The sequence below is a fragment of the Kogia breviceps genome, chromosome 18 (assembly GCF_026419965.1).
Source record: "Kogia breviceps isolate mKogBre1 chromosome 18, mKogBre1 haplotype 1, whole genome shotgun sequence".
NCBI classification, from domain to species: Eukaryota; Metazoa; Chordata; class Mammalia; order Artiodactyla; family Physeteridae; genus Kogia; species Kogia breviceps.
In genome coordinates, this window is record NC_081327.1 from 55,307,369 (window position 1) to 55,313,182 (window position 5,814).

Consider the following 5,814-nt stretch of genomic DNA (forward strand, 5'->3'; position numbering starts at 1 on the left):
TGCGATAGCCTCTCAGTGTTCAAGTGAAATGAAGAGTCGCACGTCTCTCACTTTAAATCAAAAGCTAGAAACGACGCTTAGTGAGGAAGGCGGGTGGAAAGCAGAGCCAGAGGCCTGTGGTGCCAGTAATCAGAGTTGCGAGTGCAAAGGAAAAGTTCTCGAAGGAAATTAGAAGCACTTCTCCGGTAAACACACTGATGAGAAGAGGAAACAGCCTTACTGCTGAGATGGAGAAAGTCTGAGGGGTCTGGATGGAAGATGAAACCAGCCACATTCCCTGAAGCTACAGCCTAATGCGGAGCAAGGCCCCAGCTCTCTCCAGTTGCACCAAGGCTGAGAGAGGGGAGGGAGCTGCAGGAGGAAAGTCTGAAACAAAGGTCGGTTCATGAGGTTGAAGGACAGAAGCCGCCCCCGTGGCACGGAAGTGCCAGGTGAAGCCGCAGGTGCTGAGGGAGAAGCTGCAGCAAGTCCTCCAGGAGCTGTGGCTCGGGTCATCCACGAAGGTGGCCGCGCTGAACAAGAGTGATCGCTGGAGAGGAAACAGCCCGCCACTGGAAGCAGATGCCTTCGAGGACTTTCCCAGCTGGAGAGGGGCAGGCAATGCCTGGCTTCAAAGCTTCAGAGGACAGGCTGACTCTCTCGTTGGGGGCTGATGCCTGACGTCGGGGTGACTTTAAGCGGAAGGCAAAGCTCATTTGCCGTTTCAGAAATCCTAAGGCCTTAAGAATGACGCTCCAGCTACTCTGCCTGTGCTCCAGAAACGGAACAAGAAAGGACGACAGCACGTCTGTTGACAACACGGTTTGCCGAGTATTTTTAATCCCACCGTTGAGACCCGAGGCTCAGAAAACGAGACTCTTTTCACGATATCGCCTCTCACTGACAACGCACCGGGCCACCCGAGAGCTCTGATGGGGATGGAGAATGAGATGAATGTCGTTTTCATGCTGCTAACACAACGTCCGTTCTGTAGCCCACGGAGCAAAGGGTCCTTTTGACCTTTAGGTCTTATTATTTAAGAAACACATCTCTTAAGGCTCTAACTGCCATGGTGATTCCTCTGACGGATCTGGGCAAAATAAGTTGAAACCCCTGTGGAGAGGGTTCAGCGTTCTAGATGTGCCATTAAGAACATTCGCGATTCTCGGCAAGAGGTCGCAATACCAACACTGACACGAGTTTGGAAGAAGTCGATGCCGGCCCTCATGGACGTCTTTCAGGGGTTGAAGATTCAGAGGAGGAAGGAACTGCAGATGTGGTGGAAACAGCAAGAGAACTAGAAGTAGAAGTGGAGCCCGAAGATGTGGCTGAATGGATGCGATCTCATGACAAAACCAGAACGGATGAGCTCTTGTGGATGGACACAGAAGTGGTTTCTTGAGATGGCATCTACTCCCTATGAAGATGCTAAGACTGCTGAAATGACCACAAAGGGTTTAGACTATGACATCAATTTAGTTGATAAGGCAGGGTTTGAGAGGACTGGCTCCTATTTTGAAAGAAGTTCTACTGTGGGTCAAATGCTATCAGACAGCATTACATGCTACAGAGAAATTGTTCATGGAAGTCAATCCATGCAGCAAACTTCGCTGTTGTCTCATTTTAAGTAGGTGCCACTGGCACCCCGGCCTTCAGCAACCACCGCCCTGATCAGTCAGCAGCCATAAACACTGAGGCAACACCCTCCACCAGCAAAAAGATCTCGACTTGCTGAAGGCTCAGATGATGGGTAGTATGTTTTAGCAATGAAGTATTTTTACTATTTTTTTTTTTTGGGGGGGGTGTGTGGTACGCAGGCTTCTCACTGTTGTGGCCTCTCCCGTTGCGGAGCACAGGCTCCGGACGCGCAGGCTCAGTGGCCACGGCTCACGGGCCCAGCCGCTCCGCGGCACGTGGGATCTTCCCGGACCGGGGCACGAACCCGCGTCCCCTGCATCTGCAGGCGGATTCTCAACCACTGCGCCACCAGGGAAGCCCAGCAATGAAGTATTTTAAAATTAAGGTATGTACATTGTTTTCTCAGACATAATGCTATTGTACACTTAACAGACTACAGTATAATGTAAACATAACTTTTATATGCACTGGGAAACCAAAAAATTCATGTGACTCTATTGCTTTATTTTGGTGATCTGGAGCTGAACCCATAATATCTCCAAGGTGTGCCAGTATTCTGAAAAGCAATGATTTACTACAGCCATACTGACTGTATCTGGAACTTTTCTCAGACAGCACTAAATATAGGATGCTATTCTGCTTTATATGGCAATACAAGATCAAGCCAAAGGTTTCCTCCACTCAGATCGAAGTGGATGTTCTGCGGGCACTTGTCACACTACTTTGAAAGCAAAAGACCAAGGAAAACACCATTTTTGGCAGTTCTAAAGCTGGAGTAGATCCCAAGAACTTAATCTTTAAGGGAAAAAAACTCCTTAGAAGAATGGGGATTCATTCTGGAGAAATGCAAAACTTGAAAAGATTTTGCATCCCATTCAAGGAGACCTTAAGCATTTTAAGGAGTAACAAGTCAACGTTATGAGGATACAAATAGCAACGTTATGCCCTGGATTCTGAAGTGTGAACGAAGTCAGACTAACACACCACCTATCTGAGAGGTGGCAGGAGGAACAGAAACCAACATTTGCTGCCAGGCTTTCTACTGAACCGAAGCAAAAAATCGAATGCCTAAGAGGCGCTGAGTTGATGGAAAGGCTAAAGAAATGTCAATTAGTAAAACGAAAGTCCATTTTAAAATTCAGCTCTCGTCATTAAAATCGCTAAACATCTCTGCAGGGCGCGGAGATGATGCTCGTGGCTATTTCTCTTGCTTCCACTTGACAGCATGTCACAAAGCAGCTGCCGTGTTCAGACACTTCTAATACTAAAACACGCAGTTTTGGAAGCAAATGTTTTTCTTTTGAAGGCAAAACAAAAAAGGTAGGTCAGAAAAGCTGAAAATGACTACACACAGGAACAAGAGTTCTCCAAGCACATCCATCAGAAAAGTGAGCCATTAAATCAAAGCTACTTATACAGAACTTTTTACACTGAGGAGGCTCAAAAATACCCTATCCCTGGAAAACTTCAATTACTCAAGATTTTTTTCTTTTTTTGTGGTATGCGGGCCTCTCACTGTTGTGGCCTCTCCCGTTGCAGAGCGCAGGCTCCGGACGCGCAGGCTCAGCGGCCATGGCTCACGGGCCCAGCCGCTCCGCGGCATGTGGGATCCTCCCGGACCGGGGCACGAAGCCGCGTCCCCTGCATCGGCAGGCGGACTCTCAACCACTGCGCCACCAGCGAAGCCCAAGATTTCTAACTTGTTTTTTATTCGAGGTCCACTAATTTCATTAGAATTAGCAAAGTCAACTTTTCCTTAGTATACGCCTTGCTTTTTGTCATTTATGCCTACCTTTTCACGTTTAGTATCCTCAGTTCTTAAAGGCAACCGTTAGACATGGAAAATGGCATTTTTACATAAACCAGTAATTCATCTGCCCCATTCACCTCATGATGGACAGATGCTATGGAAGACAGAAAAATGTCCACCAGAATTTTAAGCATATGGCTGGTTCCAAGGGGATATCGCTACACCGCGCCCCTCCCCCGCCCTCCCCCTTCCCCTCCAACCCCTTCAGATTTAAGTAGGAAGGAGTTACTCAGGAACATTCTGATGGACAAAGATCTCTTCAATGTACAAATATACTCTGTGCTGCTCCTTTAAGTCTTTTCTAGGAAAAGGCAGAGTATGAGTCCATTTCAGTGGCTTAACTGCCAGTCTCTCACTTTTATGTTGCATGGGGAAAAATGGAGACTGTTCTTAGGGCCAGGAGACCGGAGGCTCAGAGGCCACACAGCAAGGCTTGGAGAGGTAAGAGGGAGGGGAGCCCGGCACAAGGCCTGGGGCTCCCCTCAGAGGCTTCTGCTGTCTTTACAAGCATCCTGAACCAGTTATCTGCACTTTGGAAATCTGTTTTTGTTTTTTTTTGCACAGATACGTTCCTCCCTTTAGAGTATTTAATACGCTTTCTTCTGAAAACATAAGCCTGACTCAGCCATAGACAGGGTGCCTGGTTCTAGGCTGAAATCCAAACTGGAGAACGGCACATGTTCCTGGGAAGGTGGTGGAATCAAGAACAAGAATTCCACAAAGAGGTGAAAATGAGGGAAAATAAGACTATCCTTGCAATGCCTCCAAAACTAGCCTTGGCCACACCTTTTGTTCCAAACAGCTCTGCCAGTTCCCCTTGACCTTCACCTGGAGGTAGCACATGTTCATTTTAATCCCAGGAAAAGAGAGCCTTTTCTTTTTCTTTTTAATTTTTACTTTATTTTTATTTATTTATTTATTTATTTATTTATTTATTTTTGGCTGCGTTGGGTCTTCGTTGCTGCGTGCGGGCTTTCTCTAGTTGCGGCGAGCGGGGGCTACTCCTCGTTGTGGTGCAAGGGCTTCTCACTGCGGTGGCTTCTCTTGTTGTGGAGCACGGGCTCTAGGCGTGCGGGCTTCAGTAGTTGTGGCACGTGGGCTCAGTAGTTGTGGCTTGCGGGCTCTAGAGCGCAGGCTCAGTAGTCGTGGCGCACGGGCTCAGTTGCTCCCTGGCATGTGGTATCCTCCCAGACCAGGGATCGAACCTGTGTCCCCTGAATTGGCAGGTGGATTCTTAACCATTGTGCCACCAGGGAAGTCCCAAGACAGCCTTTTCTGTGGTAAATGCTGGAGATAACTCTTTTCTTTTTCAAAACAAATACAGACCCATCTGGGACTAGACTGTCCACTGCATTCCACTTGTGCTGGCCCTGGCATCTAAGTCGAGGAGAGCGAAAAGATAAAGTGTACCGATGCATCCATCACCCCTTCATTTGTCTTCCCCACGTGACTTAAAGTCAGCTTAAAAAGCCAAGGGGGAGGGGGAATTCAAGAAAGAAGAGAGAATCTGGTGGACCAAATAAAGCACATCTATTGTAAGCAATGCTGAAACGTTTCCTACTTATTAAGAGAAAATAGTGAATGCTGTGTCATACACGTTTTCAATAGATTATCCGATTGTTACAAATTTCCTTCATGTAGTCCAAAAAAAGACAGTAGCAAAGGTACAGTTCTTTGAACTCTGTGTGAAATAATTCATGTAAAAAAGAAAAAGATGTAATGGAACCAGAAAGTTTCCCCATCAGTTTCCTACGACTGGGTTAAAAAGCTTGACTGACTGTTTCAAGTCTAATGATTACAGACAGTGCACTATAAAACTCCAGGGCCCTAAGTTTTGTTCTGCTTTTGTTGCTTCAAATACAGAAATAATAATTGATTTGAAGACATAAATTAGAACCATTTGGATAATCACGCAAGTCAGTCAGGAGTTAGGACCGATTCTTGCCTTTTTAAGATAATCTTAGCATGGTTGCACTTTTCTCTTGGTTCCACAGGTTTACGAGCTTTCCGGTTGAGGATCATTACATTGTGCTCCCATCCAGGCTGCCTTCCCAACAATGTCTGTTTTCACCCTTAATGATGAAGGTTTCTCAGGCAACTGTGGCATTATTCCCACGTGTAAAGTCGTGGCAGCAACGGGAGCCTGACAGCGGGGGGCGGGGGCGGCGGGGTTGTGCTGTTTGTAGCTGCAGCCTCCCGACCGCTGACACCAGCACACGGCTCTCAGAAACTGCTCGGCACCGGCACGCCACGTGCCTGGCCAAGCCCAGGTCTGGACGATATTAACTCAAAGAGGATGAAAACTCACAAATACTCTCATTCGGGTATAAGATCTGGGCCTTTTTTTAAAAGACAGTTCATAAGCCTTAAAAAGTATTCTCTCCAGA